General features: G+C 38.7%; 1 protein-coding gene and 1 long non-coding RNA gene across 6 annotated transcripts in view; one reads left to right on the top strand and one right to left on the bottom strand.

Annotated features, from left to right (window-relative positions):
- The window catches only part of LOC111263379 (DGAT1/2-independent enzyme synthesizing storage lipids), a 16,477-nt gene extending 12,073 nt beyond the window's left edge, over positions 1-4,404 (bottom strand). Inside the window, exons 1-2 of one of the 2 annotated variants that reach the window (XM_022838396.2) lie at positions 3,192-4,404; positions 2,542-2,638 (exon numbers count right to left, since the gene is read on the bottom strand). The gene's annotated coding sequence lies outside the window, so the exon portion shown is untranslated. The remainder of the gene's footprint in view (positions 1-2,541; positions 2,639-3,191) is intronic. The other variant, XM_022838401.2, reaches the window with a different exon arrangement.
- Positions 1-15,554, top strand: part of LOC111263380 (uncharacterized) — a 17,400-nt gene extending 1,846 nt beyond the window's left edge. The window contains exons 2-5 of one of the 4 annotated variants that reach the window (XR_002682185.2): positions 91-216; positions 7,623-7,758; positions 12,047-12,301; positions 14,623-15,554. This is a non-coding gene — a long non-coding RNA (uncharacterized LOC111263380). Of the gene's footprint in view, positions 1-90; positions 217-7,622; positions 7,759-8,203; positions 9,538-10,310; positions 11,940-12,046; positions 12,302-13,383; positions 13,862-14,622 lie in introns of those variants that run through there. The other 3 variants (XR_015312282.1, XR_002682184.2, XR_015312281.1) reach the window with 3 other exon arrangements.

Below are 15,554 nucleotides of genomic sequence, written 5' to 3'. Positions count from 1 at the left end.
AAAATGCGCATGCGTCAATTATGATAACCCGAGAAGAATAGTGCTCGCATAGTGAGCGAAAACTCATAATTTATGCGGCAATTATTTCAGGAATCTGAGTGCTGTCGGTTTTCAGCGGTCTGACGATTTGAACTGAAAATGAGTCAAAAGCGCTATTGTGTAGCAGTAGATCAAAGTTATCGATATAATGTCGTGTTTTTGGTAATTAATTAAATGGTAAGGAATCCATTATAGTATCAAACAAAAACGAATTAAATCGAGTGATATCGTAGGGGTACGTATTGTCCTTATAAAAAACATCGATATCATCTAAAGATTAATCGATAGAATTGACGAGCGATCAGTCAATTAAAGGGAATCTATTGCAGAACTCATTTACCACGTTAAAGATCGTCAGGTTTTAAGGAGCGGTATAGTATAGACTAAGTCACATGCAAATGTTTAATAAGTCAATGTCGTTATAACCTGCAACATCGCTTCCTACAATGAGAATGACAATGTAGTCGGCTTGAAACTAAAATTTTACGTGAGTAATTTGTTACGATAAACCTAGTTCGTTGTCAGAGGTCGGTCGTTTTAAGCAAAAAGCTTAATGCGATTAATCATCAGACATTTCAGGTTGAAGTAAGAAATACAGAAAATGTTGTATAATATATAACATTGTCATCGCTTCCTTTATTTTTACTTATTTATGTTTTAGAAAGGGCGTGGATACATAAAGCGTCCAAAGAAAGATAAGCCTATGGAGCATTATTCAGTAAGTAACGAAATTCGCATGTAGTTTCTTGTGTGTTGGCCTTAATATTGTAATTTTTATGCAGAACCCGTTCAAGTATTTAAAGACTTCTTTATTGTGAACGAATGCCATTTGTAGGGATGGTGAATAACACATGAGAAATAATAAGGGGATAATGCAAAAAACTATGATACGTATACCGAAGGCATATATTTTCAATACATTTATTATCACTTGTATAGCTAGCGCTAGTACTAGGGTATTACTTAACCGACAGTGCAAAAATCGGATTCGTTGGCTAATAATATACGGTGTTTGGTGAGTACTTCATGAAAAATATACTTGAAACTATCGGATTCACATTCGAACGTTGTGAGTACATTGTAGCTTAAAATAGACTGTGAAGAATTATACCTCGAAGCCAAGTAACTTGCCATGCTTTATGTTAGTGCATTTGCTACTTGATTTTGCATCAGGAAAGTGTTACGTAAACACCTTAAGTATGGTCGTATTACAACTGTTTAATAAAGACCAACCTTGTAGTCAAATTTTTAACTCATGCTTTAAAATCCTTCGTGGCAATACCTTCTGTTAAAAGCTGAATAAAATGCAGATTCTTGCCTTATGAAAAGAAGTCGGGTTTTCATCACACATGTAAGTATTCTGCATCTAGTATCATAACTCTCGCGTTATTCCGTTAATAAAGTGCTGAAAAATAGCGTCTTTAACAATGTAAAATGAGCGCAGGGCTTTAACCATTTTGGAAGCGTTAAAGCATTGCTAAAGAAGTTATTCAACTTATTTGGTTTGTCGATTAGTAAAGTTACACCAAATATATTAGACAAATGGTCGCAATTTATGATCCTTAGTTAGTATGAATTAGGGAAGTGCATCAAGAACCCAACTGTCAACACTTTACTTATTATAAATGCTGATAACTTAGACGTTGATATACGTCCTGTTTTTTGGCTAAAACAATTTCAAACCACATATATACGCGTATATAATACACAACCAGATTGGAGCATCTAAAATTGAATCACTTATCATTAATGCTGTAATTACATACGGATACACATGTCTCTTGACCGCTCTCATGTTTAGAAGTTCAATCAGAAGCTACGGGTGCAAACTATGTAAATCATCCCTAGATTTAGATTTAGTCTGTAAGAATAAGGTCAATAACATTACAACTGCGCCATTGCAAAAGTTAAGGCCTGTGTAATCTGTTACTATCATTTTATCAGATTCCTTACCATATATATATATATATATATGAAAGCTATGAAGTACTTATTAAACTCTTTATTGCTGATTATTTTGACATTTTATAATTATTTAAGTGTCTTATATACTATAATTTTCTTTCATGGTATGATACGTCCATAAAAGGGATCTTTATTATCGAGCGCACACTCCGTTTCTTTGACGTTAACCAACGTGCCGCTACAAAAGAAAGTAAAGTACATACTATTGTATAAATAAATATATATAATAACATACAAGGGTATTATATATAAGCACGCTGTAGATCGCGATTAATTATTTACGGGGATTTGTCAAAAATCCACTCAGGGTAGCACAACGTACCGCGTTTTGAGACTCAGTTTAAGTGAAGATGCGATCTGTCTTATAATTTACGACCTCTTAAATTAGTTGTTTCGTGCTAATTAAAAGGAAGTTTGCATTGTAGAATAAGTAACTTTGTCTTGCTTGATCTTCCATAGACACACTGATTATCTCATGGGAGGTTTGATATATGATCTAAGTGATTTTTTCATGGTTAATGTAACTTATTTGATTACATTGTCTGGCTTCAATTCTGGGTGGCGTTCAAGTTCCCTGAAGATTCGCGAGCGGAACGCCGCATAAGCCCACAGCTGATGCAAAGAGACATAGTCCCTGCTTGAAATCAAAAAGGATATCTTGTAAGAAAGTATAAACCAATAAAAATATAAAAAGAACAGTAGTTTACCAAAATAGTTCAGGAAAAAAGTGCAAGAACAGCCGAGTGAACCAGTAGTTAACCAGAATCGACATTCACAACCACACCAACAATCGCGGGAAGTTGGAATTCATAAAATGGGAATACCGAGTTATTAAGATTATATAAATATTTTATAGAAGCTACAAGTTCGTACTATAATGATGGGAAAACCAGCTGAGCGAAATTAAGCATAATTTCAAATATTCCACAAATTATAACCTACGTGATGTATTTTTAAGCAAAAAAATATTAGTTTAAAAATCAGGAGCGAAGGACGCAAGGAAAAGCAGTTCAGATCAAGTAAAGCTTGAGGTAACCTTCTCTGCGGAAACCATATTTTCTATCTTTTTTTATTTGTTGACTTGAAGAATCACTCACGCCTGATGACTGAGGTTTTACATGCCAAGGCATTAATACAAGATGATGTTTCTCAGTCAGTAAAAACTCTAACTATTAGAGAATGCCTACCTTATAACTATGGAATCTGGGCGATCTGATGCTTTTCTTCGGGGCTCATAATGTATCTGCCGACAGGAGCATTTGGTTGGATTTGGCACGCGCGCATGTGCTGCCTGAGACCCCTAACACTTGCACACGGTCACGCTCAACGTCCGTAAAATATACCTTCTTTATTCCTGTGATCGGCGTTGGCCTGCTCCACAGCGACAGCAAACTTTTGCAAATCGGTCTCGGTCTGTTTGTAAGCTACTTCGGCACTAAGTAACTCTATATCACTCAAGTCGTCCTCTATTACGATAACCTCTGCGTAAAGTTCTTCAACGTTTTTCGGACTTTCCGGTACATACACTCTTTTTATCCACTAGAAGGTAAAATTCTTCACTTCCCTACTTAGAACGTTAAGAAGATAGGCAATGTCTATTAATATTATTTTTAGGTCATCCCAGGTGCGAGGTTGAAAGTCCTGTCCTTCGTCGATCCGGTTACAAGATGGAGCCCAGAAGCCAGGCTGGTCAGGATTGATTCTCATTTGTTGAGCCATTTCGATACACCTTGTTCTTACGGAACAAAATGTCAACATCTATCGCAGGCTACATAGGTAGAGCGCTATTACAGAAATATCAGCGGCTTTCGTATGACATAACTAAGACACGCCGGGTGCTCAACTACGCATATGTGCAGCTTCCTCTCTTGGTTGACCATTTCTTTGCTTTGAACTCAGTTTGATTATAAAGCATTGTCTTAGCAATGACCAGTGCTGACCAGCTGGTTTGCTTGCGAGATGTTAATGCAGGTTGATTGTTCTTGCTATTTCTAAGGTACTGAGATCGTAACTGTGAGTCGCGATTTACACCACGACGTGAATTTTAGAGCCTTTACCAGCTACGACACTTTGACGACTGAGCACGCGGTATTAGTCTTCAGCTAGCTTTACAGAGTAGACTAGAGTAGTATAGGTTGGTTGTTCGTTTGTCCGAGAGAAAAGACGATCTGCTACTGCTGCTGCGACTACTAGCGTCACTTATAAAGCTGCTCAAATAGTAATACAAATAACCTCATAAATTGTATTACTCAAGCAATGGATTTCCATTCTAGTTTCGGCCCAGGGAGGACCAGTTTTCACCTAATAACTGCTAACTCGAATAGCTCTATCGATTTGTATTGTGTAAGGCATTGAGGATGAGTTTTTTAACTTCAAGTTATAACCTAGAGGCTTTCGCGCTGCGGGTATACTCGCATATGTTTCCTTAATCGCACACCGCACCAGTGCTATAGGTCCCCATAGACAAAGGGATGGACTAACAGCCGCAAGGAACCCTGACGCGTTCGCTTGCACTTACAGGTATACGCTCGCCCAAAACGTCCGAGCGTACACGCCTGAACTATATAAAGACACACAAACAGACAGCTACATTCATACTTCGCATTCTGGCAGGCTGCTCAGTGTTACACGTTATTTGTAAGAAAGACCTCTGGCCCTCTCGCCGCCAAAAATCAAATGTTGATCGATGTATCAGATGGCAACAAGACAACGTACATGCCCATCTCGCCTAATTATATTATATTATAGTTTCATACAGCTGAACATAGGATTGAATGAGTTCGTCTATTTGTGATGGCCCTCATTTTACACTATTACAATAATTCAATGGAATTTGCATAAGTAAAGTAGGGCATAAATATAGCAATGTAAACAAACATAAATGCGATGCATATGTTTAGCTCGTAATAGAAAGAGAACCATGTCCACTGCAGTAACATGACCTACATGTAGAAGTTATTTACCGTTAGTAACTTCCAGAGAGATGTGGCGGCATTTAGGCTATGAATAGTTGTGTCTGGTTTAGATGAATATGCACGATTTAGAATTGAAAATCGCGGAAAAAAGTTGACCCAGTTATTAATTTCCTAAAAAATATATAATAAGCATATTTAAAACTTTGTTGAACCATCCCAGAATAAGATTACATTTCACTTCACGTTTAACATATATATATGTGAGTTGTATGCATTTATTTCAAAATTTGTCTTATTGCATTTTTGGATAATAACGTATTTACTAGGAATCTCAAGTGGAAGCTACTCTTAAACTGAATAACAAGTACCCAAAAAGCAAAGCTCAGAAAACTCAACAATATAATTTCTGTTTCAATTTTTTTCCTGTAACCACCATGATTTGAAAAAGACCAAGAAGAATGTAAACCGATAGTTATTGTATAAGCTTATCATAAAATACACCGGCCATAGGAGGACATTCGCCTTTTACATGTTCCTTATTTATCCGTTATTCATGTATAAATTAAGATTCTAGTTTCACGTAGCAGTGTTAGGCCGTAACTTTAAATTCATATGGAAAGTTGTTCCATTCACTTGTAGCCGCACCTTTTTTCATTTGCAGTTAGTCGAAAACAGTTTTGTTTTCAAAAACCAGTAAAACTAGCGTTTTCCTTCGTATAAAGTGCGCATTGAATTTTAAATCTAATGAGCCACAGAACTAACTGGTATTTTTTTGACGACTGCCTTAAGATGTTGATTACTGTGTGGTATTTAAATACGTTGTGAATATTAAGATTTGCATGCTAGAAGCAAGCTGTCGAAACTAATAAGGGAATTCCAAACAAAACTTTAATTGGATAATTTTGAACGACTTGGTGTTTTTCAATGGTTCTTTTGTAAATCGTTTGTCACATTACAATCATATAACATAATAAAGGTTCAATTGAAAGCACAACAGGAATATATATAGAGACACATAAAGGAATACCAGGACTGCACAGCCGGTCAGACAATACTGCTTGATCAATATTTGAACAAAAATATCGACTATTTCAGATCCTTCTACAACGTTAAATCTAACGTCTAACGAGATGAAAATCTTAAAATAAATTATCAAGTCTTTTATCATCAATATGGCCATTTGACAGACTGAAAGGTAACGAGATTTATTTAAGGTACGTTCAGCAGTTAAGGAGAAAAAATTTCGTAACGTCCTTTCTAAGTTTGCACCGGTTATTATTTTTGCGTCCGTGTTTACCTAAAATGAAAGAGGCAGGTCATTTGCCAACGAGAGTTTTTTTTATAATGAAATCATTGTTCATAAAAAAAAAACGTTATCGACTATTTACTAAATGACTGATTTTCCGTATTATACGATGGTCAGTCAATGCTAACTTACTGGATAGGGAATTTTATTTGCAGTATTTCTAACATTTAACACTCTTCGGAACTTATTTCATATGCCCCTCGACGCAATACCTTTATATTTCTTGGCTAGCTCTTTCTAAACGTAGAAATCAATCTGCCCGGGGATTTCCTTGTTCTAATAAATCGCCTTATATTTTCGCAGTATGTATGTGTTAGGTTTCAGAATTCATAGCTCCCTATTCTTGACCGCCTGCCACACGCCTCTGTGCTTTCTAATCCATTTGAATGGTGTATTGGGGTCCACACTTCAACCTGCTACTTCATCCAGGATCAACTTCCATCATTAGAAGCCATTAGGAATATCTCCTCCAAGTCTTTTACATGGCGTACTTGATCAATAAAATTTTTAACCAGCTTTGTCGAATTCTATTATCGTATTTTTCAGTCCTGAGATCTCATGTATTACTCCAAAATGCCATTTTCTGTATGCATCTTAATGGCGGCTTTCTGACCCACATGAAATTGGCTATTAAGAGTTGTTCTTTTTGCGAACTTCGTGTTTTTAAGTGTGATCGGAAGTCTAGCATGTATTATATTTTTCTCTAAAAATAAAATATTTTGGCTGGGAACTTAATAGCTCTACTGGCAGGTAAAGATAGCGTACTCATTACTAGGTCAGCTGAGATCTTATGGACCAATGTACTTCATTTTCTTCACCACTTTCCCTAAGTGTTCCTTAATAATTCTTGCTATTCATTCCGTTGAATCATTTTTAATAGATAATATGAGACTGAAAGTGCATATGGCTCCATTCTTTAAAGTGATCGTGAATCACCATTAGCTTGTAGATTTTGGCCATTATTACTCCTATCTGCAGGCTGGTGGCGTCTACTAACATAAGAAAATTCAGTTCGTTTCATGAGCCAGCATAATTCTTGTGAACTTGGATGAATAAACGCGGAGGTTCCTCCCAAAAATGCATTTTTGATGCATATGTTTCATCTTGCTTTCGCAGTTCATCGTAAGGCTGTTCAAATTGCCATCAGGTGGCTCATTGAATGTGTCTTCTCGCCAAATTCTCAGTTTTTTTGTGTTCTAAAATGCCCAATATAAGGTTCTCCCAAATTTTTGTTGTAAATATAATATCTGCTGTTTTAAAGTCTCCTCAAACATTCCACAAAGTTTAATCCGTGTTGCATTGGCAAGTAGGTAATTTTATATCATCTTTACTAGTATATGATAACATTTATGACAGCCGTAAATATTGTCTTTCTCTCTTTGCTTGAATTCCCGCAGGTTGTCAATATGTGATTTCGCCGATCGTAATATAACCACATTGATTTTAGATAAAAACGAGTTCTACTGCGTCTGCTGCAGAATGCTTTTTACTTCCCGATTGCATCTTAGGGGTTTGCTCTTCTTTATCTTCAAGGTGCGTAATTTTCTAAAAATTATAAATTTTCTTTTGCGAATTTTACGTAATTCATAGTATTTACTCTAACTAACAAACTGTTGTGTCATTTTTTGAGAATCATTTAATCCTTTTTTGATCACATTTTGACAATTTTTGTCACACTATGTTCGTTTGCAGTAAAGTTACTTGTACAAACTTTTTCTTTTAATGAAGTGGGCTACTGATTTACCGAAAGATACACTTCTCAATGTATTTAATAGGTACCGATACTTCATACATTCTGTTTAATGTAGCTTCTATATTATTAGAAAAAAAACCTGCGCACTCACTAACCGAAATATTCTAATAAGTTATTGTGTACCGCAAATTAACCAGGAGTGTTTACTCTTGATCAATCTATGAAGTGTTTAAAGAAGCTAAATGTATTAACCTTAGGTAACGGAGGGTTCATATTGGATTTCAGGGGAGTCTTTTTAAGAAAGATTACTCATCAAGATTCAGTTCGTCACCATTGTTACTCAATATGAGGTCTTAACACGCCCTATTATACTTTATCTTAGACAAAATACCACATGGAACATTCTCAAATGGCTTTCATCTTTCGCGTTCCCTTCAAAAGAACTGAAGAAGTAATAAATGGGATAAAGAAGCAAACAATTTATTGAACAAAGCACGTTTCTGCTGTTTTTTTTTTCTTTTTGTATTCAGCCGGATTAACTGCAAGTTTTTTGATTTCGCTGACATGTCTTTCATTTTGCCATATTCCGTGTGTATTTAAACAGGCAACTAAATGATTCCTTCTGCTTATCAGCCTCTTTATTAAAAGCTCATCAATTCAATGTTTGCGTGCAAGCCTATTGTACCGCCAGGGCACATTTTCCAGTTCGACATCCCATCATTCGTTTCGTCTTAGACGTGATAGATGTGACTACATTACATGGGAAAGCTGTTCTAATAAAGCTCAACCAGAGTTTGATAAAGTACTTGTAGAGTTTAATGAGGTCCGTGATGACGTAACATACTTGGCACACATGGTGGTTCAAGTTCATAACCGAGCGTAGAGCTTTATGAGGCTCAACATTATCAAATATAGTGTTCCAAAATTCACTCATCAATGTCTGAATAAATCTCTTTTAGTCTCAGTAGTTTTAGAAGTCCTATCGACCGATTACTGCCACGGCAAATTTGATTGACATTTAACGAATAATGGTTCTACAAGAAAAGCAAAGGATTGTGCGGGAGCGTATATAGCTACTATCAACTTGACCAACTGATTTTTAAGGATATTTTTTAATCAACCTGAATCTGTTATATTATAATGCTTTAATACAACGAATTCAGGTTGCCTTAGGTTACTAAAAGTTTTAGAAAGCAGGTTCGTCCGGCTCAAAACGCTTCTTTACAGGACACTGGACTCGATTCGGTAAATAATTTTGCCCCAACAGGGGGAACTTTGTTTTTACTTTTACAGCGTAATAGTATTTTTTTTAGGTCGCAAACCGACGCCAGTAAATGCCTCATTTCCAGCATCACATGTAAAACACGCGCAGGAAAAAACCTTTGGGTGGCTCTTTAGTTTGTTCTTCGAGAAGTCGTGGGCAGCTAATTCGATTCTGCCTTAAATGCTTTTTTAAATGGTCCAGTTACGTTGTTTTTCTGTTTCATCCTGCGAAGGTCTACTTCAAAAAGGGAGCCGATCGGCTAAACACTTTTCTTTCAAAGGGCAAAAACCGAGCTATTGCGTCTTATTGCGCCGCGTGTATCAGGCCGACTAACGATATGTGAACGTTGTGCTGTGCGGTCAAACGTACTCAATTATAACCGGACAAAATTAGTCAAAAACATAGGAAATGCGGCGTGAAAATACTTTGCTGACATACCTGAACTTGACAATGAAAAAGATAATCATGCACATCAGCCGAGTGCGACCCTCTGGAGCTCTCAGACCATCTCATTGACCTCCTATTAGAAGGCCGTACCTCTAACATAAATAACGGCAAAGCAGGCGGCTCCGGAACGTCTGCCATCCGGCCCATCTCATAAGCATGTTTGAGCATCTCCGTCGCCTTCGTTTCGAAGATCTGCCCACTTGTGGCCGCGCCCTTGCCTACGCTGGCAGTGACAACCCATTTCTTTCCCAGCTAAAGATAGAGATTCGCTCTTTGGCACAGTAGAAAACTGCCCAGAAAGGCCATCGGTGCGTCCGTCAAGCACCTTCCTCCTCTAAGCATACCCCTGGCCATGGGTGACCGCTACTTAACCAACAACCCATTCGCACCTGCTAGCCGGACCACATCGACAGTGATAATGCACACCCTTTAAACACTCCAGACGACAGTCCTGAAGGCCCAAATTATGCCACGTGAAAACTATGTTACGCAGACAAATGTGCCCAATTTAGGCTGGGTAAAAAATTGAGAATGCAAGCATAAACTTTTAAAATTGTTGTTACTCCTTTGACTTACACTTCACATCAAGCAAGGTGTAATACGAATCAAACATAAGAAGCTAATGAATTACCTGCTGCGTGTCTGCTGGATCTCTACAACACTCCAGTGAGAAAGCAAGATACGGCGGTACATGTATAGGGTCAAACGCAATATATGCAACAGGATACCGACACTGTAGTCACATTGCAGTGGCACAGCAGAAACAACTGAAGAAAGGCAGGAAGTCTTGATTTGGGAAGGTTTCAGAGTGACAATGCGTATGACGTCAGGAATATTTAAAACCGTTATGTTACATGAAGAAATATGATTGACATGTACTGCATGAATGGTTGTCTTTCAACTGTATTATGAAAGAACACGTTGGGTTTTGTGGCTATCAAAAGCGTAGATAAAAATAATGCGGTCATCAAAGAAATAACAAATTAAGTCAATCAAAAACATTTAATTGCTTTAACTTTTTATCTATACTACTAATAACCTTAGGTAACGAGTTTGTTCTACTCAAAACGACCCTTAAGATAATCCGATCTGTTTTTTTTACAGTCGTTTTAGATTTTTTGGATAGAGCAGTGTAAAAGATAGTTAATCAGACAAACATATTTGCCTTTAGAAAGACAGGTTCGGTTTTCTCTTGTGTTATGTTAGCTTTTTATGAATAGAAGACAGCAACTTCCTTCTTACTTCCTACGCTTGAAAACACCACGGCAGTCACCAGCATCATTTTGATATATCATCGCATATATAACTATCAGTTTCAATTACCCGCTGGGCACATATTTTTGCTTCTAGATAGAAAAATTCACTCATCTAAAATGTCACGTTCGTCTCCTGCAATCATTGGGTACGACACTCATCAGATGGTAACAAACATATGGAACACAAAGCACTGTGTTCGTATGCCCGAATTGTATGATGTGAAAAATTATTTGAACGCCGTCAACACTTTGACTCGGCGCTCTAATACGCGCGCACCGCTTCAACTGATAACGACCGATCACTGTCGGGGACAAACTGCGGGCAAGCCACGACATTCGAAACACTTACACGCCTACTTTGCAATGCCGATAGCGCCGATCGTCGTAAGCCGTTTTTAGGGCCTTGAAAGCGAAGAGAGAATGGAAAGCCGCACAGCAAATATTGGAGCCTCCTTTTATGTCTTGTCCTCGCATTCACGACAACTGTTCGATGTAGGTGGTTGGATCGTTCTGACAAGTATATGTCCACCCCGAGTCAGACCTATAACAGGAGCCGGACACCGACTCGAGACTTACCGAGTAGGAAGGGCCTTAAACCTCACGAGGCGCGCTCTTGACGCGCCCGATGATAACTGCCAACATCAACCCGACCGCAACGGTGCTACTACGAATTCGGAAGTAGAGCACAAGGAGGACAATAACCCGTTAACTTATTCAAATCACAATTAACCCCCACCTAGTCACAAACCGACTTCTACGACGTCTTCTCGCTTGATATTTACCGGCCAATCCAACAAAACAGGAACCAAAAAACCTGTCAGCAAGTATCGGCCCAATAAATAAGATAAACCGTCACTGGGCAGCCCTGTTGTTCAAAGCTAAGAACGCACATTTATGCGGTGTCGGAGGTAAAAATTGTATTAATGTGTTTACAGAACTCAGCGTGCTATAAACCAACACGCCTACAACCAAAGCGTTTCGTGCGACCTGAAAACAATATAATAGACACGTACGGATGACGTTTGCGCGCTTGACCTAAGGCACCCTTTTGGGAGTACGTACAATCCTTTCTCAGTTATACAGAATCACTTGTATTACCAGATAGGTGCACCCAAGCCAGCATTAACGAACCATATCAATCTTTTTAAATGTATGTTACAGACCTTCGAGCTGCCATCGAATGCCTACTGCAAATTATAAATCGTTCCGCATTGTACTACAGGGTGTGTTCCGATGCGCGAATTAAATTACCACAGCAAAGGGAAACGTTTGTAATATATGCAGAGGTCCACGTATTGATCTGGATCAACGACCACTAGAAGAACCCGGTCACGCGTTCCAATAGTCGACGGAGTAGAAGTTGCTGTTCAGGATTGCTGCGGTCTAACTACGCGCGGCCGGATTTTAGGCCATTTTGTAAGTAACCCACGACAGTCCTTAGTACGTTTTCCTGCTCCATTTAGACGACAACAATTGGCATCTTTAGCCATGGACAACTCACAACAGGCAACTAACTACATTCCAATCCTACCCCTAGCGCTTTATGAGTCGAGCTGGTGTATATAACCGCCTGCATGAGGCAAGCCTGCCTGATACAGACCGTTAAACGCAGTAACTAGTCGATATAGCGATGAAGCAACGACATATAAGAGACTTTCTGATGCAATCGGCAGTGATAACCTAGTTGACGTGGAAAAGCGGTGCATCCTATTTTCGACATTTAGAGGTGGCCCATGATATGCGGCGGAACTCGGATAGGACTCCATGTACGTTCCCAGTTTCAGCAACGCTTTACTGTGCTCAACTATCACGTATAATGTACGATGGCCCAATAGTGTGCTCCACCTCTTTGAAGGCCAACTGCCAGAGGATAAGATAGACCTGATGAGGAGTGTTCCACTTGGAAAATAAAACCTTACACGTCATTACATGCGTAAACTTGACAATCGTTTATCTAACAGTCACAGAATACCCGAAAGGAGTTCCCTTTATGTCCACTGCCCACTGCGCTTCAACGAGCAAATGAGCCCATAACCACAAGCATACGGCAAATTTGTGCACGCGAAAATCCCAGATTTAGCGCAGGACCTAAAACTTTGCAGGTCACTGCTGAACCGCATGATACACGGCCCGTTCCGTATAGATCTCTATGCATGCTAACTGGTCGATGCTCGAAGATGTTTCAAGCCCTACACGAAGCATGCATTGTAACGTCGACAACGTTTGTCCAACATAAACATTTCTCCCTTCAGATGAACGGCTTGCTAATCGTGGCATAATATCGCAAGGGGTGGTTCCGTACAATGCCGACCCTTTAAAACCTTTGATTGCGTAAGCGAATGTATTGCAAAGTACACATAACGAAGTACATTAAAATGTAACGACAGGGCTTTGAAGTTGAGGAAATAAAATACTGCTTAAACGGCCGACATATCGGGCCCTGTCAAAATGTTTTACAAATACTGTGCTTCTTTTTTTACGAATGGGATTCTCTCATTCTTTGCGACTCGACCTGCACTTATGCCAGAAGCAGCAGAAGCTCTTCTACAAGGGAATAACACCCTGCGGCGTTAAGATTTGCGGGAAGGCCACAAAGGTTGCTGCATTTAAGGCGCTCTGTTAACATTCGCTAAAATACTATTTCATGCTGAAGTACTAAAGTTCTAGACGTAAACATAGTAACAGGTGAACAAAACAGAGATGCGGCTTCCACGTGCCTCGCTTTTCGTTACTATCAATGAATGCTCTTGGCCACAGCAACGTAGCTGATTCCCGCTAAGAAAAAAATGAAAGCTAATAGATACTTGCATTTTGCTCCATTACGCCCGGGGACCTGATACATCGTTCTTCACGCGTTGAAAGCGATTGGTACAGATCACATTCACAGAAACCTGCCTGCAGAAGAGGCTTCTCTACAATGAATGACGCTTCCAATCGCTATCGCACACTATGATCCGGTCCTAACGTATTTCCGAGGTAAGCTGACGGAGTATAACTTGACTTTATAAAACCTTCTTTCTTCTCCACAACATCGTCCAGAGGTCAACGCTAGCGTCAAGATTAGCAGTGAACTCTAATATAACCTCGCTGAACAGCACAAACTTCAACTCACACACGAACGACTCTCAGATCAGGCTCGGTGAGCGGCATACAGTAACGTTTGCACTTGCCTGGAGGCAAGCCTAACTAAAACGATCTTCGTCAACGAGCCTGGAAGTACGGAAAAAATCTTCTTTAGTATTTCGCAAACGTGCGCGCTGAAGAAAAGTAGCGTTCGCAGAATCCTCTTCAGGCATCGCTACAATGTTAATGTTTTTCAGCCATTCTGCGCATTCCCGCGTTATAGTACACCTCTAAATCAAGGAAAATATGCTATTTATTATTGTCTTCCTCGCCTCACAGAACTGTATTCGACGAGTTCTTCAAGAACCTAAGAAGCCGTCGATCGGTGTCTCCATAACATATGGGGGACTGGCAGACTGTTGGATGGAATTTTAGCACTGTGCTCTGGTGACTTTCGTGAGCACGGGACTCACACTGACATTGAAGATGCGTGTATCAAACAGTCTAAATAACCTGTGAAGGTATTTTTGATAACTTGACCACAACATACGCCATACCCTTGCTTTAGCCAAATATATATATATATATATATATATATATATATATATAATAAATTAGATTGTCGAGCAAGTATTGACGGTTTTTCTATATGGCTTTAACGTTACCTATTTCAGGCAATGGGAACTGGCTCGGGTCGGCGTTAGTGTCATTTGAAAGCCGAAATTTGGCAGCAGATGCGCTTTTACTTCTGCGAAAATTCGATTTCTTTACTTTATTAGATTTACGATAAGAGCATAAATGGTACTTAAGCCCAGTAATAAATGTGCTATGTTTTTGATCAAAGTGTGTTATCGGAAGAAAGAACCCAAAGATGGCTCAATCGCCTTCGCCCTAGAAAATTCGACGTGAACATTTCTATTCTTACGGAAAAAAATCAATTAAATTATTAATAGAACTGAAATGGTCTTATACACTTTAGGAAATGCTTAAGAAAGATACGACAATGGACGAGGATCTGTATATAGCGCAATTATACCGAATAGACCTCACAGACAAGGCAAAGTTATTTTTCACACATCCTGTATTTTTATATATTCACATCGACGGATTACCTTTTACAATCACTAGAAAGTAGAGTTCGCAACAGTAGACTTCGCAATGAAGAGCGCATTACAGACTGACTGGGGGAGTTCTGCAATAGGAAACTTGAAATTCATTAACGAGCAGGGCGAGAAATAGCAACAGGCTGTACAGAATGATCAAAAAAATTATTTATTTAAAATTATTAAAAAATTATTTATTTTATTCAAATATTTTGCTGGTGAAATTCAAATGAAATGTTGTGTTTTTCTTATGTAAAAACTTCCATTATTTTTGGACACGGAGGCAGAACTTTTATACATTTACGCATTTCCTTAATAAGCATGTTTAATATGTAGAATAAGAATGAAACAACCCGCGATTAAGCATGCCCTTCTTTGAGGAGTGGCAGTACAACATAGTAGGCTTCTAGGGTTTTTGAAGCACTTGTCGAATACATGAATATTTTAGTCTGCTATCTACTCCTCAATTTCCAAACTCTTCCGTAATTTCTAGTTTTCTGAAC

Source organism: Varroa jacobsoni, unplaced genomic scaffold, assembly GCF_002532875.2.
Source record: "Varroa jacobsoni isolate VJ856 unplaced genomic scaffold, vjacob_1.0 scaffold_759, whole genome shotgun sequence".
NCBI lineage: Eukaryota > Metazoa > Arthropoda > Arachnida > Mesostigmata > Varroidae > Varroa > Varroa jacobsoni.
Note: the sequence above shows the minus strand (reverse complement) of the source record. Positions and strands in the feature narration are given on the sequence as shown.